At 40.7% G+C, this 27,267-nt stretch overlaps 2 long non-coding RNA genes across 2 annotated transcripts; one reads left to right on the forward strand and one right to left on the reverse strand.

Annotated features, from left to right (window-relative positions):
- The first annotated feature begins 29 nt into the window (after window positions 1-29).
- LOC125020491 lies at window positions 30-15,396 on the forward strand. The gene is made up of 3 exons (XR_007114213.1): window positions 30-125; window positions 6,132-6,233; window positions 15,270-15,396. It is a non-coding gene; the product is annotated as an uncharacterized LOC125020491 (long non-coding RNA).
- On the reverse strand, window positions 13,896-26,142 carry LOC125020490. The gene is made up of 4 exons (XR_007114212.1): window positions 25,755-26,142; window positions 23,860-23,912; window positions 21,002-21,267; window positions 13,896-15,466 (listed from the first exon to the last, which is right to left on the reverse strand). It is a non-coding gene; the product is annotated as an uncharacterized LOC125020490 (long non-coding RNA).
- Window positions 26,143-27,267: the final 1,125 nt, after the last annotated feature.

The following is a 27,267-nucleotide window of genomic DNA, read 5'->3' on the forward strand; positions in this document are numbered from 1 at the left end:
ACCTACCTCACGGCTCATCTTCGTCCACCTCCACGTACATGACCCGGAAGTGGAGCGTCAGGTTGGTTCACCTTACTCAGGTGGAAAGTGGGGGAACTTTGAAGGAAGTAGCAGCCATGCAGAAAGTGAGTAGCAAGTCACACTTAATGTTTATTGACAAAAGAGCTGCAGGTGTATTTTGGTATTACGAGCACGTGCTTTCAAAAGTGCAAAAGGGGAGCTAGCTAGCTTTACACTACCGCTTTAACGTGAATTTGTGGGTTCAAATACGACGCATATTTATCAGAGTAGCCAATAGCACAACGTGTGACATCTTAGATAATGGCCCGTTTTCGTCTATGCCTGAATTTCTCATATTTTGGGGTCTAGTTTTAGCTCCCTAAACCAAACTCCTTCAAATTAATTAAACTTGTTTGAAGTTACGCAGAGATAAAGCGACGTTTCCATGGCGCAGCAGTCAGTGTTATTCAGCCGCCAGGTGGCAGCATTGTGTCGTGATTTGTTGAACCTGTGGGAAATTAATGGCAAAATGTCAGGAAACAGTCAAGTGTTTGGGATCACGACTCACAATTATTATTATTATTGTTATTAACAACAGAGAGCATGAAACAAATTGGATTTTCCTTACAGAGACATTACACACGAAAATGTTCTAGGATAAAAATGTTTGAATCCTTCTTTAGCTCCTCACTGCTGCCTGCTTCACTTGTTTTCCACCGTCTTTCCTGAAAGTGATGACACTTTTCTGTAATTTACCCTTAGTGTTATTCTCTGTAGCACCTTTTTTAAAAACAAAAAAACGTTGCTTGTGTAGGTGATGACAGTGAGCGAGGATGTTTGCAACTGCATGAGAAAACTTCCTGTCTCATAACTAATAACCTGTCTAATCACACCTACTGTGTTCACACTTATACTAAATATACAATCAAACCATTTAAGATTATTTATCAACCATGTTTAATTCTTCATTCATTTCTAACTACATGGTCACACATCGAAAAAGGTGGAAATTCTAACTCAACATCAGCCAAGTTCGGTTTGATTTCTGCCATGACTGATATTTTAATATTTTAATTACGTTGCAAACAGGCATTGCAATGAAGGTATATTTTTGGGCTTGTGATTCAGCAGAATAATATTCAATCTAATCTTAACTCTGTCATGATCTGTAGGTTAAGTGCTGAAGTGGAGTAGTAATTTACATTATTTAAAAGTAAATATAGCAGCTCTCTGTTATAAGCAATATCTTGCATTAGGGTGTATAAATCATCTTAAGCATCAAAGTTGTCATTGTGCATAATTGCTCATTTCATTGGTTTTTAACTATTGATTAAAGTTTCTTTGGAGGAAGGTTTTGCTGCTGATTGCCTAGAGAAGTTCTCCACAGGGATCAATAAAGTCTCAACTTAATCTGTAATAATTCATTATAATTTATTAGGCCGGTTAATAGAATATTATCAAATCTTTTAGTAATTGTTCAGGATCATGATTATAACCGATCAAAAACTTCTGGTTAAGTCATTTTCATCAGTGATATTTTGTATTTCCATTTGTCTTTAAACTTGTATAGGAGCAGATTTCTGTGAGGGCAAACAGGACGCCTTTCTCCTTCCCAGCTTTGCCACTGAGCAAGGCATTCAGCTTGAGGCAGCTCCACGTTAGTGCTGCTCGCTGACCAAACACACAGGTTTATAGTGGCCCCAGGCGGCTCCCCTGGTGAGCCGTGTACGTGCGCAGCCCTCCTTCCCCGTGATGAGGCTCCATTAAACCTGACAGAGCCACATTATCAGACCCGATCAGAGGCTGAATTCATGGAGCAAGGTGCACGTTCAGAGAGGTTGCCTCCGCTGGAGCGGGACCTCGGTTCTCAGGCCTTCAATGGCGTCACGCAGCTCGGCCTGAATGCAGGAGGTTTGGTGTCCGTGCTCTTTGTCATAGAGCCGATAACACGGCTCCAGATGGGAGTGTATTGTGGCCTGTGACCCCAGAGGTCGCGGGGTCGGAGCGGAGTGAACAGAGGCCGGTCTTTAAGGACTCCTTATGGAGTTCCTCTTTCTTCCTCGGGACGCGTGGCTCGCTAATTGAGGACCCACCTCCTCAAACTCCAAGTGTGAGGTGCTTGACGCCCGGAGTGACTGCTGCCTGTGAACTGCAGGGTCAGCAGCGTGAGGTTGGAAATGAAGGACTGAGCAGTACTTGTTATACCTGTATTTTTCATTAGGCATCACTTTAGTAGTTAATTTTGGAGATTTGTTAGCCAATAAAATGTCAATTGTTTCAAGGAAAGGAACTAAATATTACCTTTAATGTATTTTTATCTGTATACTCTTTATTTAAAAAAAAACGTTAGTCAGTTAAATGTAGAAAAAAAGTCTTCAAAAAGCTTAAAATGTAACATTTCGAGAAGCTTAAATGAGCAATTTGTTTTATTTTTATAGTGAAAAATTAATTTATGTCCATTGTCCAATCAGCTCTTAACACCATATCACTCTATTCTCTATAAATCAAAGATAATAGATTAAAAAAGATCCACCTTTACAACCCAAATGATCTCATCTTTCTTCTACCATCGTCCTGATCAAAGAGAATTTTCTAAAATATTCTCAGACTCTTTTCTCGTAGACGTTTCCCCAGATTGTTCACGTCACCGAGAATCGACGCGCGATGAATCTGCTGCCAAATTTTCAGAGGAAACGGAAGATGATTCACGCCGAAACGTGTTTGTAATAATTAGCGAACTGGTTCAAGACTTAACAAGGTTGTGTTCGTCCGCACAATGAAAGGACCGAGGGGCGAGGAGAAGTGGAAAAGGCGTGCCAAGTTGGCTGGGAACCTCGGCAGTGAGCTTTACCCACCACCCTTCACCCCCACCGCCACCACTCACTGGGATACAAACAACCTTTGTGGCTTCCCCTCGCTCGCGAATTCCAATTTTCTTGTTGTTTTTGTGTTGGGGTCCGAGGGTTTACCCCTTTTTTCCTCTTAATGCTACAATGTGCAGGAACATGTTCGCTGCAGCGCCTCATCTTATGCGGAAGAGATCATCCAGAGTATTTTAAGGGGCCACAGATAACAAAAAAAACATAAATGCTTCTGATCATTGGGGTTGGTGTGTTTTTTCTTTCATTGTCAATAATACAGTCTTCTATGAAAAACATAAAAAAATTTAAAACCTCAAGCATCGATTTCTCTTAAAAATGATTTGAAGTTTCCTTCCCCTCATAAAGTTACATACAAATATAGGATTTTTAAAAATATTCATGAAAATTTACAAATTCCAAGGATGCAATCCTCCACATTTTATAATAAAATAAAATGAGTGTTATGCTACTTTGTCTTTTGAATGAAAGCACGTCCATAATTAATTGACTGTAATAATTTACTATTTTCTGTGCCATGCTTTACCTAAATTTTCAGATTTATGACACTCTTATATATATAAAAAAAGGAACAAAAATATAATTATTAGTAATTTTCTGCTTTAAATGTACAACTCAAAGTGAAATTATATGTAGAAATTGTGCAATATTTCATCTTAATAAATGTCTCTTATTATCCAACAGGATGTCGAATGGAGAAGGAACAATACATTCGTCTGTGTCAGCTTTTCTTTTTTCCTATTTGTGTTCTCCCACCTTTGTAACGCTACCTATGATGCATTTATCACATTATATCTTAATCTAAATCTTATTGCTGTGCTTCCTTTTTTTTTTTTTTTTTTTTTTTTAATTATTACTGCATCTTAATTATTTTAGAATAAACTAGTACCACCCAGGAAATTAAGGCTGGCGCTAGCACTGATAAATTACACTTTTAAAATCAGTCAGTCAAAAGAGTTAAATCTATTGGCGGCTAACAACAAATAGCAAGAGTGATTGAACCCATTCTCAGATCTAATCATCAGTTTCAGCCTTGCACTTCCACGGGTGCCGTGAGTGAGATGTGTTTCTGTGAGAGCGCGCTGAAGCTGAAGCTGAAGCTGCAGCAGCAGCAGCTGGATGCAGCTGGATCGGTTGCCTCGGCGTGATCAAAGTGTGGGGCTGCACGCCGTCAGCAGCTTTCAGATCAGCTCCACTGATATAATGGCTCCTTAAACCCGAGCCAATTAGACCCACAGGGCACGGGGAGTGGCTGTTTTCACACTGCACCAATTTGCGCTGGGGGTGGGAGAACTGATTGACAGGCAGCCGTGTGAAAACACAGAGACAAATGGGTTATAATTTGAGCGCATGGAGGTGCAATACGGAGGGCGCTGCCTGCACGGGGAACAATTTACGTGGGCGTATCTTTCACACAAAGTTCTTTTTGCCTTTAAAGCGATCATCTGGTCGAATAAAATATTTGTAGCACCTAGATCATGTTGAGGATCAGAATTATGTTAATGTAACTGGTTCATAATCTCTTAAAAATACCTCAGTTGGACATGAGCAGTAACCAGTTCTTTGTAGTTCACATAAATACATTTTGGATGAACAGGTGGAATTTCATTAATGAAAAAGGCAGATTTTAATCTCCTTAACTTCTTAATAGTTTATTTTGGAGTGACAAACCACATTTCTAGTTTTACATTTCTATTCATTATTGATGAGAATAATCTTAAATTCTTGCAAACAGCTCTTTGTTACTTGAGCACTTTATTGGCAAGAGAAATCAGAAATCAAATTTGTTGTTTTTTGCTTATTTAGAAATCAGTATAAAAGACGGTGTTAAAATTTTTATTTTTTATTTTTTTGGGTCATATTCAGTTTAAACCTAATGAGTTTCTGCTCAGTAGCTGCACCGCTGCAGGGCTCCAGCTGGGGGCGCTCTGAACTGAGGTTGAACCTCCACCAAAATGACTGCATGGGAATCGCTGCTTTTCAATATTCAGCCTCTGTTTCAGATCATGTGATTGAATGATGTGAGAAGGGGAAAAAAAAAAAGAGAGTGCTGAGGGTGATTGTTAATGCTCATCTCGTGCATGTTACTGTGAGACCGTCTCGTCCTCTCAGCTATTCCTTTACACTGACCGTTGATTTCCCACCTGAGGTGCATGTGCGAGTGTGTCTGAGGCCACTTCAGCGTTGAGGCGGTGTTAAATTATCCCCAGTGATGATGATGACGACGGCGGGTCAGAAGGCTTTTTAAATTGTGCAAAATTAAGATGATACATCAATGTTTTGTTTGTAGTATTTTGGGGTATTTGTTTAAATTACAAGGTCTGTGACGAGTCTGAGGTCGTTGCCTTTACATGGTCAGCATCTTAAATCCTTGTTGCTTCTCAAATTGAAACTCGAGACAAAGAATTTCTCTCATGCAGTTGTAAAAATATTCTAAAATAGCACAATTAAATACTAATCAGAGACGTATAATCTGCAAAACCGAAAGTAAAAGTCAAAAATGCAAACTTCTTATCATTTTATAGAATTAATTTTGATTGTTTGAGATGAAATAAAGGAAATCTAGATTTTCTTGAGGTTTCTTGAAGACGTTCATGACAGACGTCAACAGGCCTTAGTCGTGAGCTTCAGGTCGATAACACAGAACCAACAAACAATCATATGTTCTGACGTCGTTTGGAAGTGGAGAAGCTAAATGAATAAAACTTCTTCAAGAAACCTGAAGCATTTGTTTTGGATGAACCATGACCTGAGTGACGTCTTCACAGATGATCATATATTACATGCTACAGCAGTGCATGACTTCACATCATAAATAGAGTAAAACTCACTGTATTCTTCCATTAAAATATCCTCTTTTTTTTTCCTCCATTGCATATAAAGCAGTAAAAGATGTATTTTAGATTTATACAAACCAACCGTTTCCATTTAGTGGACATCTTGAACGCAGCTTGTTCCCTCTAATTTTCTATATCACATTCATGTTTACTTATGTCTGTATTTTATTGTCACCTGGAAGAACGTATTTTTGATTTGATTTTAAACGGTTGTTAACCAAAACTCATTCATAACCGTCACTTTACGAAGACGTGTCAGTCCAACACGAGATCCTGACAACGTTATAATCACTGCCGTGTATTTTTTTTTTTTTTTTTGTTTTTCTGCTGCTGCTGTTCTGAAGCATTAACATGTGAAAGCTCTGAGTTCCTGTGAACTTATTTGCCCTCTGACCTCCTCCTCTATGTCTCACAGACAACAAATAGCTGCAGCTGGGGTGGAGGGTTCCCAGTCGGTTCTCACCCACAGACTCCAGTCCAGACTGACTGGGACGTGTCTGCTCACAAGCCACACCAAGTGAGTAAGAATAAGTGATTATTATAAGTGGTTCTGACTTGTTTTCACCATTATTGACTTATTGAGACGCATTCTTTGTCTTTCTCTTATGCACTTAACATAGTTTAAACATACCAGAGGCCGGGCTTTTCCCAACACACTTACGCACTCACGCATGCACATTATAGACTATAATTCAAACAGGAGGCTATTTAATTTAAACTTGATGTGTATGTGAGAGGCAGAGAAAAACACGTGTGATGTTTGATGACCTGCAGAGGGAGCTCTGCTGAAGTGAAAGAACAAACAATCAAGTTAGCTTGCTACATATTCATATTCACTCCTGTTGTTTACCAGGTAAATATATGTTATACTACAAATAACTGCAGCATAATCAATATGCCAAAGGTTGAAATCTGAATATCAAGTGTTTTCAACTTTATGTTGTTTTAATCTGTAGTTCAAAGTCGTGGGATTTTACTCCGAGTATCAGGTTTAGTTGAGTTTGTGTCAGTGTCTTTATTGATGAAAATGCACCTTGAATTTTTTTGCATAAACAATTAAACTTAACAAGATTCAGGATACCAGATACTAGACAAGTTTCCATAAATAAAAGGGGTATTACTGAAATTTTGATAAAGTACAATTGCGTTTTTTATGTGTTTCCACTGAAAGGTGTTTTGTGAATGAGCTGTAACTCTCATAAAGTCTAGTCTCGTGAGATCTTCTCTTAAATGGAAGCAAGATGGACTTCATACGAACTGGTCACATGACCCCCTGTGTCATTTCAAATGCGAAAAACGTGTTTACATTGCACTTTTGCGATACTTTTATATCGATACGTCTGGAAAACAACACCTCATGGGAATGTAAAAGATGTTTGAGAGGTTTTCCAAATGTAGGTATTTCCATTACGTGTTTTTATTGCATTATTTCGGTTGCGCGACTTTATAGGGGTAATGGAAAAGCAAGAGGTGTGGGTATGTTAGAAAACAGAAGCTTTTAGTTTTTGAAAGTCAAAAGTTTTTCAAAGTCTTTGAAATTAAATCGGAATTTGAATACACAAAAGTGCATCTACTGCCCAGAACAGAGTACCTGCATGTTAAGATTCGTCTCCTACTAAACACCTGACGTTCTTTTCAATTATCTGTTTATTGTACCTAAACTTTTTGCAGAATACAAGTCAAACAAGCCTTTATGAATCTCCAGGGGAGACTTTCTGTTTATTTAAATTCAGATCAGGATTATCTTACTACTCAATATGAAAAGATCAGATTAGGGGCTTAAAACTTAACCTGTGAGAGTTTACCATGTCCATGAGAATAGTCCATATGAACCTTACTGTATTCCCGACTGTGTAACTTTCAGTAAGGCATGTACTATAATGTAGTTAGTTTTTCTAATATTATAAGATGTCTGATGAAAATGTTCCCAAAACGCTCGTACTTTTTCAAGCCTTTAATCTAAACGATTAGAGGAACGTCTCAATGAAAAATTGAATTTGGTCTCGTATTTTCTTTCCTGTTCTGTTAATCAGTCATGCGTCTTAATCAACACGTCGTGTGGCACAGAACTCGGCGTGCGTCTGTACGTTTTGTGATCATTTCTGCTTTCATTATTTCACACCACATTTGTAGCTTTATTATTACGTATGATTTATGCCCTTAAATAGTCCGTGTATATGCTCGACAGTTGTGGGGTTTTGAGTATATTCCAGGTGATCGATGGGGAGGATTTCTGCTCCGTTCCACTGTAGAGAACCACCTGAAAGATTCTGATTCATTTACTCAGATTTAAAAAAACAAAACAAACAAACAGTTACACAGATGTGCCAGACGGATGCATTCCTGCACACAGTCGGACACGGACCTACGCGGCCTAGACTCAGACATGCAAACGGCACGGCACACACTTTCTCACAGCGCTACCCAGACACACACACACACACACACACCCACAGTGTGACGCAGACAATTTGAAGGGCCTCATCTCGCCCGCCTTTCTTTGCCTGTCTGCTCCGTCTGACCCAGCCTTTTTATATGTCTAATTAAGTAGTCAGACCCTCCAGCGTGCCATGACATACTCATGGCTGATTTCTAGCCATGTTTTGTGCCCGTGTCTTCGTCTGGATGGATCTTTTTTGTAATCTATGAGATATTGTTTTCCCATTGAGCTTGCCGCCCTTCTGTCAGTGAGAGAGTTGAGGGATTATTCACTAAACGGCTGGACCCACACGATTGTTTTTGTGGGAAACCAGCAAGTGAATGACTTTTTACACAGGGAGAAATTTCAGACAATGTTCATTTGTGGGGAGGGGTTCGACTGAGCATTCCCATGCGCGATCTTTAACAATGCGCGGTAATGCGGCAAAAGTGAAGAAAAATTCGCTCCGTATCGTTTTTCCAGAGCAGTCCGTGCGTATCTGCATACATTTAAGACATTAGCCATTGAGATCCGGTGGGTGCATCCGTCTGAGCGTGCGCGTTTTTCAGTAGATTTCCACGGTCCGCTGGGGACCGGCGACACACTTCGTCCTCCCGTCCGACCGTCCGCGGAAGGCTTCCCCCTCGACCCCTTTCCCGACTCTGCCGCGACCTCTGAGCCCTCATCAAAAAAGAGGCCTAGAGGTTAAACTCTGCACACCAGCAGGTCAACAACCTCTTTATCCAGCCCTGACCGCCCCACCCTCCCTTCCTCCCTCCGTGTAGTTTAGGAATTAACCAGGGAGGCGGCTTCGAGCATTTCATATTTTTGAGAAAAAAAAAACGACTAAACTCTCCAGTCAAGAAGCAGAATAATCTCAGAAAACCTGTCGACACTGTGAATTTGCTGTATTTCTGGCCACGTCTCTTGCATCCACTCATTTCCACGTGGAACCTTTTCACAGGTAAATGGTAACGTATGTACATATATGAAGAACGTGCATCTCTCTTTAAATATTTTACTCCTTTATGTATATGTCAGCTTACGTGTAAGGTACTTATAAGATGAAAACTTTACATTACAAGTCCTATAATTATCATTTAATTATTTATCCAGTGGTTTCCAACAATTGTTCCTTGTGACAAACAAGCAGCTTTCGGCTTTTTTGTCAGATTTCTGTGATTTCTTTGCATTTCCGCAGGGACTTCTCATGTGGTTTAAATTAAATACCTTGTCAGTCTAAATAACCTTAAATGTGTTAGATTCTATACCTAAAAAATATGCATTTCAATTGTACTGGTGCGTTTGCTCAATGTGGCTTTGGCGTTTTCATCCAAGTAGAGGATCCGACTACTTTGTCCACCGCTCGCTGCCCAGAGTTAAGGGTATTAAATCAGACGGGCGTGTCAGCATGAAAACTAACCAGCAGGGTTTCACAGGTGTCTTAATGAAAAATCCCAGAGGCCTGTGAGGAAGCAGAGCGACAATCAAAGGGATCAAAGGTCAAACAACTTGTGGATTTAAAAGGCCATCAACGAGGGTCACGCTGAGTGACCTCCTCCCTTCTCTCCCAGGCCTCGCACACGCACACACACACACACACACACACACACACACACACACACACACACAAATGCAAACACTTCAAGTGTGCAGAGATGTGAATTAGAGAGGAAGTGACCATTGTCCGTCTGCCCCGAGGTCAGAGCTCTTGATGTCACGCTTCATTTCTGACCATAAACTGGCCCAGGACCTTGATTTATTCCACGTCTTAAGGTTATTGTTTTCCATAATCTTGATGAATGGCATTTATTGTAATTTTTATTTATTTACATCTGTATTTGTGATAGTTGCTCCAATGTGAAGAAGTCTGACGGCTATGCTGGAATCTATAGTGATGAATATTTAAGCTTTTTCCAATCAGATCGAAGGAAATAACTTTTTTTTTTTTTTAACTTCAAATGGATTTGAAAAATTTTGCTCAGCTTTTTTAGAAAAGTGTAAAAGAACAAGCATGTGATCCTTTTTTCTTTTAACAGTCATGTTCACACAATTTATTTAGTGGTTTGCTTTGGGACATGAGCTCTTTATTCACTTCACAACCAGTATTATTATTATTCCCATTGCAGCTTGTTATCATATTTTGGATGCTAGTGCCACTGACTTTGGGGCAGACACTGAGCCAAAGACAATTACCTAAAGAAAAAAGTGTATTATGATTAAACAAATATTCAAACAAGAAAGGAGTGCTATTAAAACATTATCTCACATCATGCAGGACGAAAAACCTTTGGAAAACGCAAATAGGGTGAAATTTTTTATTTTTATAGAGAAACAAGAAGCAGGAAGATTCTGTAATATAAGTTTCCTGACCTGAAATTAAACCATTGGCATCATGTGGCACTTGATGTTCTTAAAACAACTTGTATCAAAAAGCTTTACAAGGTGAATTTAATGTTTTTGTGCAATTATTGTTTTCTTGCCACATCTTCTTGTCATGCTCTTTAAAAATGGTCCAAAATAGTTTATATAGTGTTTTGTAACAGACTTCAGCTGGTTACATTTCATTATGAGTCACAGAGGCACAGTAGAGTCGAAACATCTTTTATTCAAATTCAGTATTTTTGACTTTTCTTCTCACTTCCTTCCCTTTCGCGTCGTCTTCGTCCGTGATGTCCCTCTTTTGCACGGTGTCTTTTTATAATCAACGGACCTTTATTTAGATATTAAACTGTTAAATCTCTCGGGCTGCTTTCGCATGCGGATCAGATAGATTTAAACAAACTTAAGTCGACTCAAATCGGATGTAGGCTCGGTTTAAGTCGGGGCTGGATTCTTCGGGAGGCATTCCATCTTCATCACCTCAGCGCGCAGACGAGGATTTGCCGTTGAACTTGAACCCAGTCCCCTCACACCGCCTGATTTCACGGTGGCAGCCTCGAGGCCCCCCCCTCCCTCCTCCTCCTCCTCCTCCTCCTCCTCCTCCCCCTCCCCCAGCACCTCCCCCGCCGCAGCACCATGCCCGTCTTTGTGAAGCTGTCTTCCCTGACTTTCCGCATCCCCCGTCTGGCCCTCTGCAACCTCTCTTCCATCTCTGCCCCCCCCCCCTCCTCCCCTCCCTCGCAGCCATTCTTCACTTCAGAGTCCGGGGGCTCCGGGAGACGGCCTGTGGGGACTCGCAATACAGAATGCTAATCAGGCCCTCGGCGACACTTCCCACGATTTTCCTCCCAGACACGAGCTTTTGTTTTGTTATTGATTCCATCATAATCAGACAGTTCCCGTAACTTTCCTGCCGTCTGGAGTGCGATCTGCGGCGCAGGCTGCAGCAGAGGGCCTACCTGTCATATGGCACATTCATTCATTCAGGATGCAGCTTTTACTGAACTATTAATTCTCATGTTTACCCACAACTGTAGTCACACATATGCTTGAATTAATGGTGGGAATTTTTTTTTAACAAAAGCAGCCTCTTTAAATAACCTCACAAAAGTGTCTAAAATGAGAAAATCCTCTGCAAACTCAGTTGAGTATATTTTTATCTTGTTAAAAAAATTGACATAAATCAAACCAGAAGTGGCCTTGATCTTGATCTTTCTGTAATTAGGTTTCTATCAGACACAGCTCGGTGTGTAATTGGTCCTACAGCAGATTCTAAGCACTGTGTGTTTTTCACATTAGGAGGTGGTGCAATGTTGCTGTATCTATTTATCTAACCTGGCAGGGTGAAGTAAGTTGGCTTAACATCCCTCTCTTTCAAGGTAAACAGTTTAACAGAACAAAAGAAGCAAAACATGTTTTAAGAGACAAATTACAATTTCAGTGAAGGGAGTTTTATTCCGTAAAACTGATGTTTTAACAAAATACGTGCCGTTTCCTCGATTATGTATATAGGCACAGATACAGTGAGATTCCTCTTTGAGACCGAGGTATACAGTATTCCTGAGGGAATAATTGAGCTGACATTTTCACCATGTGACGACCGCCCTGTGTTTTATGTGCCTTTTAATTTAAATGTACCTTTTAATTAAGGTATAGAATCGTATCTTACTAAAGGCAGGTGTATGTAAAAGGTCAGTCTGCAGGAACTTGTGAAGGCATCAAAATCTTCTACTGTGTTTTAATATAATGATCATGATTTCAATTCGTAGACGTGGAAAAATGTGATATTTAATTATTAAGTTTGCTAGTTTATACTGATGTGAACTTGAACATTCAAGCAGTCAGCTAGAGTGAGATACAAAACGCGTTCAGGAAATTCGGTAAAGCAAAAGTTAGACTAGAAAATCTAAATCTATGTTGATTTTTTTTAGCTATTTTTAGGGTCAATAACCTGCTCTGGTCCTGATGTTGCAGCTGAATGGAACCTGTTAGTCTGAAATCAGTACGTACACTCACATTGAGATTTTAAAAATATTAATTACAATAATAAAAACGTATGAGCACCTTTCATTTTTTTAGCTGAACTCTATGTCTGACTTCACTGACTGCTTACAGCCCGATGGAGACACTGGACAGTCAGACTTCTTCCTTCATGCATTTCTACACTTTATCAAATGATGCATTTCTCCATCATTCCTGTTCTGTGGCTGTGCTGTGAGCTGAATTTGAGCTAACTGGTGAACTCCAAACCCCACGTGTTTCCTCGACCTTTAACCCCAGTGTTTGTGAACTACAGAGGAACTCTTTACTTCCAGATGCTGCCCAACTTTCCAGAGCAGCAGCTGGATCCACTGGCCTGCATGTCTCTCACAGCATCTGTGCCACAGTGTCCTTGACACTACATTTCACCCAGATGTGACTCAGATTTTCTGCAGTTGTGCACCGCGCGTAAACATTCATCAGTGGTTTCGCTTTGTGTTTGTTTGTATGGACACATTACCCAGCCTTTTTATCTTTTTAATAATCTCCCTATTCGTGGTCAGGACGTGGAGCCAGTTTAAAATCCAACAAATGACTCACAAGCGGAATGATTCTGTTTGAATATTTCTGAATTTCCTTTTTAAAATTTACATAATATACTGACAGAGTCAGATCAGTGGATATATTTTATGCATAAATATAAAAAATGCAAAGAGTCTAATTAAGTGCAGTCTTTTACAGTCCGATCTGTTAAGACCGTGATGAAAGTGAGCGAGTGGGTTGTCTTCACCACTTCCACCGAACAAAGCGGAGAGTGACTAGCAGCTGAGCTACAGGAGCAAATGAGACGAGACCTGCGGGAGAAACCGTGCAGCAGACAGCTGCTGATAAACACAAATGCTTAGGGGACTTTATATTTTAGGAATAGATTATCGGCAGCGACGCTTGTTAGAAACAGTTTGAAAACTATTTTAATTCAATAAGCAACAGGGACACCATTCATTTTCTTTCTGATCTGTTTATACCAGAAGCAGAATCACATCTGTATCAAGGCTGATGCTTTCTATTAGTGTCTAGTGTATTACCTTGTTTAATTGTTTGATTAGGTTAAATCCTATGAATAGGCTTTGGATTCCTGCCATCACCTATTTTCTGCTGCAAGTGACAGAAAGTGTTTCATTTCGATTTAAAATATTCTGCATATATTCTACTTATTTACTTGTGTCTGTTACGAACCCTCAGATAACCACAGCTACATAGGTGGCTCTGTCAGATTCAACCTAATATTGTCATGATTGGACAGTGTTTGTCATGCTGATCTTAATGTACCTTTTAAAACACAAACAGATGATAGAAGTCAGTGGTAGATACAGTAAATCCACACGCAGACAGCCATTGTCTCGTTGTAAACATCGATACTTTTATTGATTATATTAGTCGCAATAAAAACAGTTGCATAGTAAAAAAGTATAGTACAAGTATCTGCCGTGCAAATTCAGCATTTAAGAATCCTGAGACATCATTTATAGTGCATAATATCAAGATCAAACGCATCATTCCCTCTAAACTGTATTAAAATCCATCGCACACATTCACACAAACCACACAAACCAGTCACATAGTTGTTATCAAATTATCAGAGAAGCTGATTTGATACAAATGAAACGTGGAAGAAACGCAGATTCGAGTCTCTGAGACTAAACAGTGCAAATTATTGATTAAATCAACTGAACACCACACACACACATTAACCGTTTCTATGGCTACCATTTCACCAACATCGCACACACACACACACACACACATATTGCACCTGTGCCCGTATCGTGCAACATCACAGTTCAACACATTTCACTCAGTCTGTGGACACAACCTGAACCCTTACGTTAACTACAGCTAATGTGCAAACTAAACAAGAATACTTGAGTGCAAACACTTGTTCAAATAGTGAGAATCCACCAATTTTCTTTTGCATAGATTAAAAGTAAACGTTGGGTAGTTTCGACTGGACAAAATATTTCGTAGCCATCGTGAATAAACGGCCACAGAGTTTTCTCCTTATACTTCTATTGCGTGTTCAAAATCAAATGTAATTAAGCCTCTGAAATAACCTTTTAACACCATATAAGAGCTGCGTCATTGATTAGTGTTCTCACCCCAAATGATTTAAACGTTTAAAACCAGTTTGAGGAACAAAGGTTTTACGGAAACATGATAGAAATGAAACCGATATCTACTGTTCACTGCTGTTAGTGTCTGAAAATATAATTCTTTCAAACTTGTGGTTGATGCATCTGAACCAAAAAAACCCTTCAAATATTGCACTAGAAGAAACAAAAAAAATCTAAATGTCACTCATCATTCACTCAGATTGTCTAACATTTGATTGAAACATCCAGTTTTACACGAGACAAATTTAATTTCTAGCTAAAAATATTTAAAAGTGAATAAAAAGAGGTAAGAAAATACATAAATCTATATCTAAAAACATATTTGCATTTTGTTCTACTTCCCACTATTTCTATTAAGTTCAAATTCTATTATATTACTAATGACATAAATCGAATTTTTGTGTGTGTGTGAGTAGTGAATAATCTGACCTACGTTAAAATCTAGTGCAGATGTTTCCTGAACAGCTGTGCGGAGCAGCTCCCTAGAGCACAACGTACAACACACACACACAAAGAATCCGCAGGGACGTAGTTCACTCGGATCTTCAGCCTCAAAGCGGCCAAACGTCTTCAGTGTTCAAAGCGTTCTGTCCACTCTCAGATGAACGCGATCAGCTGGGCTGGACGACACCACGGTGACGTCTGTATCCGCGTCTGACGGTTTAAGCGTCCGGCGTCACAGCGTTCAGTGAGAGAAGAAGCTGTCACTGTGTTTGAGCTCCAGGTCGATAAAAAGATGTAGTCCAGTGTGACTCCGAGCGTGATGAGTCTCCCAGCTTTAGGTGGAAGATCGGAAACCTTAAAAGAAGAGATAGAGAAGACATTAAAACCTGTCCTTAAATAAGGCCTTCATCAAAAACCCCAAACATTATATTTAATACAGTTACTCTTTAGTTTTAAATCAATTTACCTTAATATACGTATAGTTTTTTTTATGTGTTCCTTACGGTATATAAACAAAGAGTTATTTAAAATTTCATTGCTTGGATTGTGTGTTATTTGTGTGTTCTCTAATCAACGCATTCATCTCACACTTGGAATCTAAAGATGTTGCATTTGTGAACCGAGTTTATTTCCAAGCAAAGTCGGACGTGCTGTAATTTACTGTTCGCTGTGTCGCGTCGTCCTGCTCTACTGTAAGCTGCCAGCCTCTGCCCATAGATGGCACACCGATAACACGAGGAGCACACACACACACACACACACACACACACACACACACACACACACACACACACACACACACACAAAATCAGCTCCAGACAGACAAGGTGAAATATGCCCTGCAACCCCCAAAACAATCAGTCTAGACACAAGCTGCTAGTCCCGATCACTAACATCACACCTCCTCTCCTCTCCTCTCCTCTCCTCTCCTCTCCTCTCCTCTCCTCTCCTCTCCTCTCCTCTCCTCTCTCCCCCCTTCATCGTCCCACCATCATTGTTTGAGCCACCAAAGTGTTTTTTTTCCCACGCTTTATTTTTCTCTGTCCTGTTTGCAGCCAGTCAGGAGGAGGAGGAGGAGGAGGAGGAGGAGGAGGAGGAGGTGGTGATGGTGGTGGTGGTTGTGGGGGAAGACGGCAAGGGAGAGTGGGTAGGTGTTGGGGAGGGTTGGGTTGGTGTGGGGGGGTGGGGGGGGGTAGTTGGCTGGCTGATGGGGTCGCCATGGCAACCCCACATTGGCATGCCCCTGATTGGAGTATGTGGTGGCTAATTATTCAGTGCATATGCTTAAAAAAAACAATAAAGTAGGACGTATTGAAATGCAGAGCCAAGCATCGCGTGGTGTGCGTGTGATTAACATACGAGGGGAAGAAAGACGCCTCGGCTCCACCACTTCATGTGCCACCAACGCGAAATGACTCAAATGTTGTATTTTAAGTCGGGCTCAGTGTGTTCGTTAAAGAAATTACAGTTTATTTCCATTGAGCATAAGATGTCTCACAGTTTAACTAATTTAATATTTAGGAATATACTAATAATAATAATAACTTTGCAATTCAAACTTTACATTAGTGTAATAATAAAAAAACGAAACAAAACATTAACAGCCTGCTAATGGCTTCTGGGCACTGCCATGATGGACATAATGTGTGTGTGTGTGTCACACGACTAGGATGGAGGGTCTGCTGTATGAAAGAAACTAGTGGGTTAGGGGTTTCTGTGTGTGAGGAAGGAGCTGGGGGGTGGGTTTACATTAACAATGGCCGGTATTGTTTACCAATCTCCCTCGTCCATTAATCAGGACGATACGGCTCTAATTGGCGTTTTGGTTAAGCTGGTCTCCAGACCCCCGTTCCCTCCACTGGCCTAAATAATGGCGTTACGCCACAAGTGCCGCCACACATTGGGGAGGACAATGTGCCGCTTGTCTGAGGGCCCAGGATAGGATCCCCACCCTCTCCTCTTCCCCTCCTTTCTTAGCGCCCCCCCTGCGCCCCCCAAAATAAACCTCACACAGAAACACAAAGAAGGCCTCTCACTATTGAGATCTCACTGTCGCAAGCTCCCTCTCCTTGTCTGTCTGCCCCCCCTCCCCTCCCCTCCTCTCCTTCCTCCTCTGAGTTTTTTCCTCCTTCACTCATTCACCCACCATAGTTTTTTTTCAAAGCATAGGTGGGTATGTCATTGTTTTGGCATCTGTGGCAAGAAAACGCACAAGAGGAGGAGGCATCGCACTCTGTCCAGTCAGAGGTGAAAAACCAAACACTTGTAAATCTGCAAATAAGGAAATTTGCACGATTGCTTTTCATTCAATGGCAACAAAATTTTCATTACACTGCGTGGTCCTCTAATTAAGATGAGGATCAGTGCAAGTTACTGATACCATGTCAGATTATTTTAATAGCCCTAAACCAGCAGAAAGATTGTAAGGTCACAAAGCTTAAAAATAGGCCACAAGCCTTAATACGCTGGAGACCAAATGGGTTCATTCAACAGCGACAAATTAACGAGGAGCGATGATGTACTTATGGGCTATTTAAGGATTATTAAGGAAGTAAATCTCAAAGTTTGCATGCTCCTAGAAGAATCACTGTGACTGTGTAAAAAAAAAAAAAAAAAAAAGAGTAATCTTCTTTGTCTTGCTTTCATAGCAGCACAACAGAAGGGCTGAATTAACCTCTAATAGTAACGGCGTGTCACAACCCAATATCTAGACAAGCCCTAACCTTAACCTCTTAACCCCTGAGCAGAAAACACGACACGTTGGTCTCAACAAACTGTAACATGATGTTTTAGGTTGGTGTAATTCCCATTTGAAATTGGTTCAATGATGCTGTTGTGCCAAAATAACCCAGACGGGAACACGTTTTCATCTGCTCACCGACGAGGAAGCGTGTGTGACACGTGAGAAAATGTAAGAGTTATAACAAGTCGAGATTTATGAAGAACGCCGTGTTGCTAATTACGGCTCTTTGTGGATGTGAGGCAGCGCGTAGGTGGGGATTTTTTCTTTCTTTTTTTTTTTTCCACATCATCAAACGAAGCCGTCTGCACGTGCGTGTGGCATAAAAAAAAACATGTGGATGCTCCCACATGCCAAAAAAAAATTAAAAAATTAAAGAAAAAATCAGCCAGCAGTGCAAATTATAACTCTTTGTAATCAAAAACACTGGAATAATCTAATTAATGCTGCAGTGGCGAGGCAGGCGGAAGAGTTTTCCGAGCGTCTCCGCAAAATGGTCGACCCTCGGCGTCTGCAGCGTGACGACGGGCGCTTTGCGAAAAAAGCGACGCGGGGACCACAGCTGCCCTCAAAAATGCCAGCTTGTCGACACTTAAAAGCCACTGGCTCCTCGCTTCCCTCCTATCTCATCCCGTCCTGCGCGTCTCTTGGGGCGATCTCTACAATTAACACACTGGCAGTAATTAACACTGTCTTGAGGCAACCAATGGCGCGGAAAGGATCGGGGCCAACACAAAGTGGGGGGAAGGTGCAGCGCTGGCTGTCCACGTTTCCCCCCCGTTCAGCTGCCATTTTGTGCCAGTCTTAACACCTAAGATGGTGGCAGGACTGTGACTTGCTGTATGGGAGAGGAGGACAAACTGGCAAGGGAGGGGTCGGAGAAGAGGAGGATTATGGGATTGAGGAGGGAGTCTCTTATTTTCATTCTTCTAGTCGGTGCATTACTGAACGGTTACAGAAGCGGGGAGGGAGGACGAGGCATGATCGTCAGATTGCTGCCCTACATGCACCACACATGGAGGAGGAATTCTCCCACACATGGACACAAAGACCGACACTCACATGAGTGTTTGTACAGTGTGGGCGCAAAACACAACAGCCAGTGTTGGTCTGTTTGTTTAAAAAGAAGAAAAAAAACGTGTAATTTACATGTGCTTAATATACACCACACACATGTGCCCATGCATGAACACACACACACACACACAGCACACACACAACCAACACAGCCGTTCTCATGGTATGGCCTGCCCCTGAGCATGCAAATGACATTCATTATGCAAATGTATACAAATCAGAACCAACCATCTGAGAATCCAAGCTGGGAAAAAACAGAAAGAATAAAATTAAATGAATGAGGGGAGGTGGGGGGGAGAGCAAAGGAAAGAAAGAAGAAGCTTGTTGGGAAGTGGAGAAAGTGGAGTGGCACTCTGAGGTGGTCATCAGTAAATAGACTTTAGCCTGACTTATTAGGACGGAGATGCGCTTTAAAAAAAGATAAATCTCAATTAAAACGCAGCTATCTGCAGCTCCACGGATGCTGATGAATGGGATTCAACAAAGACGACCATGGACGTATTCAGTAAATCCACTGAAGACAGTTTTTTTTGCAGTCTTGATGATAGATCCAGGATCATATAAATAATCGGCTAATGATGGGCTCTTTCTGTTACCTTACTTTTGACTATTTAGTTCTTTAGGTGGAAAAGCAGAAAAATCAACTGCAGAAGAGCATCGACTGGAGTGGAGATGCTCCAAATGATGGCAAAGTGTCGCTAATTGCCTCTCGCGGTGGTCTTTGTTTTGTTTCACCTCTCTCACCGCCTCTGCCTCTGTAGCACGTGCTCGCTAAAACCCCCAGAAGAGCCGCAGTCACATTATCGGCCTTTATGAAATGTATCATCCAAAGTCCACGGGAAGGAAAAAAAACTGATGAGACTGGATCTCTCAGCTGGAGACTAATTATCGTGTTCACGTTAAAAATAATAATAATAAAAAAAGACTTGTAAAGAATATGGAGTGGCCATTACGTGAGGAAGATGCATGAATCTCTCCCAGTTGGTCAGATCTGTCTGAATGTACAGAGCTCCATCAGCCTCCACGACACCACCACTACTACTACTACTACTGCAACAAATTACTCTCTCCATAAAGGATTCAGGCAAGAAAACTAAAACCTAAATTTGTCCAATTATAAGAACAGATTCCCACCTAAATATGTGTGCATTTAAGAGAAGAAATGTGATTATTATTTTCTTTCTGAGAGCAGGGAGCGGTGATATCGTTTCACCGTTATGTCTCTTTAGAAGTCCCACAGTCCTCTTGTTCTTGAATTAACCGCATTTTATGGAGTAAGATTTCCCTTCTTCGTTTTGATTTGTGCTCACTGCTAATGTACTTATACGTGGAGACTTCTTAGGGGAAACCTCAGCCAGTTTCAACCAACCGAGTCCGAAAGTTTGGACGCGCCTCCTCATTGACCTGAATGAGAAGGTGCGTCTATAGAAGACCTGTAGTTCCTGTAAACTGCGTGGACGACATAGAGGCTAATATATATAAAATATATTATACACACTTTGCCACTTTAACTTCTCTGTCCTTTTTCATGCAGTTCACACATATTATCTGAATTATCTGATTATTCTGGCAGGTTAAAATTAAAATGACTCTTCTCTAATTAGAAACGTCAGTTGTTATCAGACAAAATTGCGTGAATTTTCCTAAAAAAAAAAAAATCCATCTTCATTTGCTGCACTGTTTTTAATTACAATTTAATTTACATTCTTCTAAGTTGTTTTTGTCGTAGTTGTCAGTATCGCTTTCAAAAGGACATGGCGTGAATCTCGATCTCGCTACATTTCTCGCTTAAGATTTGAGAAAGACAAGGTTGGACTTGGACGTGGGTCTGCTGAGCCAACTTCAAGAGATATTCAAACACACTTGCTTGCCATGGTCTCGATAAAGCAACAGAAGATGAACCCCTCCTCGGCAGAACATCTGTGCAGATGTATTCTATTTTAAATATCTAACCAATTTATATATAGTTCTGATTACTATCTTTTTGCTTTAGTACACTCCAGATCCTCCATGAGACACAACAACCCCTCCCCTCTAGTTAAAATGACCCCTTATGTAACACAGCGTCATACCTTCACTCATTGCTTAGCAGCATCCATCAGCCACCTCCTCCTCCACCACCTCCTCCTCCTCCTCCTCTTCTGTATGTGCTTTATGTTGTTTTCCCACGCAGGCGTGTAATGGGATTCTTGTTACTTTCGGTTATCTAGCTTTATGAAGAATGTACGTCACTCATACAGCTAGATAACCAAAGATAACAGACAACCCCTCAGGCCTGCGAGCGCAGCTTTCGACCAGCGACACACAGACACACACACACACACAACCTCTGATACACCTGTAAGGACAAACAGTGACAAGGGAGAATGTGTAAAGGGCTAATTCATCAGGACGAAGCTAATTTACTCTGCCTACTGTTTTGCACAGAGGTGGAAGTAATAATAATAATAATAGTCATATATCTGGAGTGTTAATACAGATGATTGATCATACGGTGTTAAAAACACCTCAGTGAAATGATATGAAACGCAAGCATGACTAAAGACTCGCAGGGGATACTGCAGGGAAAACACATTTTCCAAGCTATTAAGTGTTTTTTATACGACTGAAATGTGAACGGGTTCTTATAGGAATTCAGAACAAAGCGTTACAGCCGAGTCAACTAAAGACAACCACAATAAAAATCTTTATGAGGGCGTCAGAGGCCAGATATAAAATAGCACCGAGGGGAATCGTTCACACAAAACACTCCTGTAAAGGAAATATTACACGGGAAAAAGGGTGCAAAAGAAAAATCCCCAGAAAATTTAACAAATGCATTCATTTGACAGCAGCAAAGAAACGATTACAATGCAAAGCTGTATGAAGATAAAGAAGTCCTAACTGGGATTAATGTAACTGAATAGGGTAGACAAATAAATCCTTAAACAATGCTCTTGGGTTTTATTTCATGGTTTTAAAATAAAAAAAATAAAAAAAAACATTGTCTCAGTTTTGTCCTGGACTTTATTCAGATATTATAAACTTTCTCATATTGTTTAGCAAGAAGAAATATCTATAGTGTTGCAGCTAATGTGATGGGGGAAAAATAATAATATCTTTGTCAGGAAATGTGAAACTTTACAAGAAGAAGAAATTATTTTAAGTATAAGACTGGAAAACAAATCTTAGACCACACTAGCATTTATCTGGATTAATTTGGTTCACATTAGAAGGCTTTAACTTTAAACTTCTGTTAGTTTTCCTATTAGAAAATGATGTTGTGTTTGTAGTGTAATATTATTTTTTATGTTCACACATAATTGTGAGAAAATACTAAGATATTAATAGCAGATAATTCGCTAAATACCACGGTGTGTTTCTTTAAATGAAACACCATTCAACCGAAAAAAAACAGCACTTCCTGTTTTTTTAAATAAAATTTAAAAAACTGTTGTTTTTTTAATTGGCTTTTAGCGAGGGAGTGACGTCATCGTTGGCTTTCAATTAATGCGTTAGCAGCGAGGTGTGATGGCTAATTAACACACACACACACACACACACACACACACACACCAGCATGCCATTATCTAGAAGACGCTCTTTCTTACAACCCGGTGAAAATAGGCCATCCTCACATCCTCACACTCACACAAAGCAGCTGCTGCAGGATATTTGCTGCAAACTTTTTTTTCTGATTTTTTTTTTTTTTTAATGTATGCATAGAAAATATGTATATAAAGAGATGTTATGCTCACATTAAACATGTTTAACATTTTGTAATGCGGCTGTGTTCCTGAAAGCTTCCCCGTAAATCAGAGGAGGCTGAGTTACACACGGGCTTTCTGGATTTCTGCCAGAAACATCCATTAGAGGAGATCACTCCGCGTTTAAACGCCGTGACGCACGTTTTTAACACAGTTAAACTAATTTTACATTATTTATTGCTGCATTGATCGGCACATAGCCGGATTTATTTTAAAGCTTAACGCGTTTTGGTGTGTTTAAAATGGATGCTCCTTCTTTTCTCTCGTCTCTGGATCTGATGGTATTCCCGATGTTGCTGCTTAGAGGTAGCCTAGTACTCTTGTGTTAAATTAACTGAATGCTAGGTTAACTATAGTTTATTTGTGTTTCAATTGGGAAAAAAAAAATCTATATATTATTCATCATTCAGTTGAATGAAATCTGAGCAGATTGTCTGCAGCTCCCACAAAGGACAAAACGCATGAGCTCGTCTAACGTGATGATGAAGTGTACATTGAGTAAATTTTAATTTAATTTTATTGATATTATCTAAACAGTTTATATATATATTTTACATTTGTATTATTTGTGTATGTCGCGTTAATTTAAGGCTTTAAACACTTAAAGCAACTGCAGGCTACATTAAGTGCTTGAGTCGATTTTAAATTAAAAAAAATAATTTTTTCGCCTTTTAATCTGGATATCGGATGTATGTCCTGGGTTAAGACAATGCATAGATTAAAAATACAGGCAACATAAAGACATTTGCGTCCAAGCTGAGTGTAGTTATCACTGACCCTCAAGTCCCTTCAGGGAAATTACACATTACGCATTACATATTGTGCTCAAGGCAACTTGGCAGCAACACACTGCAACATGTTCTCATTTAGTAGATTGACTGGACATAAATAGTAAAACATTTTTGACCGATTACAAGAAAGATTTTTTTACAGGTTTTATAACTATATATTATATAACTATAATAATATTCCAGGAATATTTTTTAGATCCATTCTGCGTGATGCTGCCGTGACAGATTTTTATCTATTTTTTATCATTTTTTATTTTATTTTCAGTGTTAGTGAGTGTGAAAAGAAGACATGGTTGCCTTTATGTTTTCTAACTCTGTTTAAACGCAATAATCTGAGGTTTGATCAAGATGCAGTTAATGCAGAGTCGTCGTGTTAGAATCGTTCATATTCACCTGGAAGTTGGAGGTAGACTTGATCTTCATCTTCTATGCTTCCAAGTGTTGATCTGAAAGGGAAAAGAAAACAGTTACTTCAGGATGCGAATAAAATTACTTAAAATATCAATGAAGACAGAAATATGTTTATAAGTATATAAGTAGTGTGACACGCGGACTAATTTCATCCACGACAATCTCATCCTTTCGCTGGAAAATCCCTGGAAACCCCCCCTGCGTGGGAAGCTGCCTTCCAAGTTACCGACAGCCCCAAAACTAGCCCAGTTTGCACCTGCAGCTTCACTGACTCTGCACCAGAGATGCTGCTGCAAGACTCACGTAGGTCTCATTGAAGACCACAGCACCATGCCAGCTGCTTCACCTACCTGGATGGATTCACCTGTCCAGTCTGAGTGCGGAGTCACGTTCAGAGCACATGTTATAGTCCCGGTTACCTTCACACTGTGAGAGGACTCCACTAATTATGCGTCATCTGGCCTGTGTCCAGTGAGATGTGCAGTACGGTGCCTCAGTGGTGACGCGAAATACAATAAGTCGAGGCTTGCGTGTGTAAAATGTGTTTCCATTGCAAACAATTTCTCCTTAAATCTTCAAACGCTTAAAGAAAAGGTGGACAAATACAACTTCTCGGCGGCGTCCCTGTTGCAATAGTTTAGTGTAGATGGCATGAATACTTTCAGTGTTAAATAATCCTTGCAAATGTAAAGTAATTATTATGATGAGATTATAAATAAAAAAAAACTATGAGCGTAAGAATGAGGTCTGGTTCCCTCTCACACAGATTAAGCAGCTCTTATGTAAGAGCTCTCCACGCAGCGTACTGTAGCTATAATCCCAGACTGCAGGAAGCCGAGTTCATGTACAACAATCACCTTTGCTTTTGTTTTTTTTGTTTTTTTGTTATACATGCTTTCCCCTCCTGCTTAGCCTTTTCAGCGCGTAATCTATTGACAGCAAAAAGGCCGAACACCACACTGTGCTATGTAAGGCTGCACCGCCCCGAGGCCACTCCGACACAGGCCGGCGTTTCGCCTCAAAACCAACATTATAATTGAAATACACGAAACTGACTGTGATGGTCCTTCGTGGAAGTAGAAGAGGTGTATATTAAGGTCTCTCCATCACTCGATAAAATGGTGCAGCGTGAACTTATGTAATACTTGGGACAATAACAGTAGAACATATGGCTGATCCGGGGTCAGCTCCTCATCAAAGATTAACGCTGCTTCCTTGGCTTTAGCAAATACTAATGTGCTGCCAAGGCACTATTAATTATAAAGAATCCATTGTGTTAAGTGTTTTCTGGGAGTCATCTTTGAGTGATGTGCGAGCTCAATAGCCGGAGGGGGAGAAATGAGATGGAGGTTTCACAGAAAGATGCAAACACTCAATTTTGGCGCACAACATCAACATCAATAAACCTGACTGAAAACTATCCAACCGGTCTTTTTGTGAGATGGTAGATTACATGGGATTAACCTGTGACAGAAAAAAAGCTACTAAACTCCCGTAGGCTGACTCCGTTGATGTGGTATCTGGTGCCAAACAAAAGTGTTGGCAGCCACAAGTGAAACTACACGTCTGTGCTGCTGCCATCACACGAGCTCTTATCTCAGATGATGCTTCTGCGCAGCGTTCATGCATCTTGGTCTGGAAACGGAACAAGGCTCAGTTGAAGAACACGCAGAATAGGTTTAGTCTGAATCCTCTACTGGGCCTACAAATCCCCATTTAATTCACAATGGGGTTAAACACATGATACAGTGTTAGAACTAAACGCGCCTAAGCTCGCCACACTGAACCCTCTGTGTTGCGTCGCTCCTGCAGCTTTTTGTTTAAAGTCAGACTCAGTTTGCCACAAAATCACCTGAAATACAAAACACGATTCTTACTTTCTCCTCCGCGGGTGCAGCGGGGTTGGTTGCTCTGGGTTTAGATGAGCTCCTGGAAACCACTGGTCCCTCCGGACGTGCGGCATGCTGGGAGCCAAATGAGCGCGTTCATGAGCGGCGTACTCAGCTTTGTGGCGACGGCGCATCGTGACGTCCCACCGGCTCCGTCCATTTTTAATCTAACGGGTCCTCTTGTTTTTTTTAATTTTTTTTCCTTTTTTTTCCTCGCACGCCGTCCTCCACATCCTCAGCCCCTGTCCTCCCCGCAGCAAACAGGGGAGTTGGGGCTGCCCGCCCGGATTGCTACATCTCCACCGCCGTCGTCTCCAAATGATTTCACATCTCATTTGTCCAAAATCATATACGCCGTCCAAGTCCCTCCCCCTTGTGAATCAGTGAGGTAACAATGTTCCCACCCTCTGAGATTTTTGATATTATGCAAGACGGACGATGCAATTATAATACGGACCTATGGCAGAGCCTCTCACGCCCCCCAACAGGCGCATGTAGAAGTGCATGGTGGCACCATCACTCATCCATCCACCCAACATCCCTGTAATCCCTATAGGGGCTGTGACACGCAGCATGCGTGCATCTTTCTGCACGATTTTATCACGCTGATGCCATAATACCTATACATATACCTGCAAATCTGTATTCATACTAAAATGTCTCCAATTCTAATGGAGGCATGTTGTGGAACCTAAACCTAAATTATATTTATGGCACTCCGAGCAACGCAGTTGTGTATATTATATAATTAATGGTTTACATCCGCATCTTAAACATCAGGTACCTCATCGACTGTATTTAGGTCTATTTCTTTGATTGTGATACTTGAAAGCATACAAAGTTGACTGCAGGCCAAGTCTCGAGATTGGCTTCTCGAGCAGCGTGGAGATATTTCAAAGATGCTGGCCGTCTGCAGCTTCAACTTGTAGTAGACAGACTTGAGAGGCGCTCTGGCTTGGCTGATTATCATGATAATCACACCAGAAATCTTTTGAAAGACGAGAATCCTCTCAAACCTTATTGTATAGGCTCTCAATATGTCTGTATACGGGCAGCCTAGACGTCCCCAACATTTGCATAAATAAAGTTAGCTCAGTCATGTTAGTCTGTCTAGACCACACTAAACCTTAGGCGGACCATTCATCGTTAATAAAGCCATTAGTTGGTTCTACTCTCCACATGATAATCCGTGCTGTTATAGAAAGTAGTATGGGTCTAATTTCTTGAATGTGACTTTGACTAGTTGTAAAGCATTTTCTCTAGTACTACTACTACTCCTACAGTAGCTACAAGTGAAAGCTCCTCTCCATGCTGCAGATGTTGTTGTTTTTTTTCTTAGTTTCCTCTCTGGTGGCTGGAGGACCGATGCTGCTGTGGGAGGCTGCAGCGACAGGCGAGTGTTTTACTCTCCGCTGTGCCCCTGGGAACCAGATCCAGACACGTTTACCGAGCTGCGTGGATATAATTCAGCTTTATTATCAGCACAGAGCCATCCACCAAC

This window comes from Mugil cephalus, chromosome 14 (assembly GCF_022458985.1).
Source record: "Mugil cephalus isolate CIBA_MC_2020 chromosome 14, CIBA_Mcephalus_1.1, whole genome shotgun sequence".
Lineage (NCBI taxonomy): Eukaryota > Metazoa > Chordata > Actinopteri > Mugiliformes > Mugilidae > Mugil > Mugil cephalus.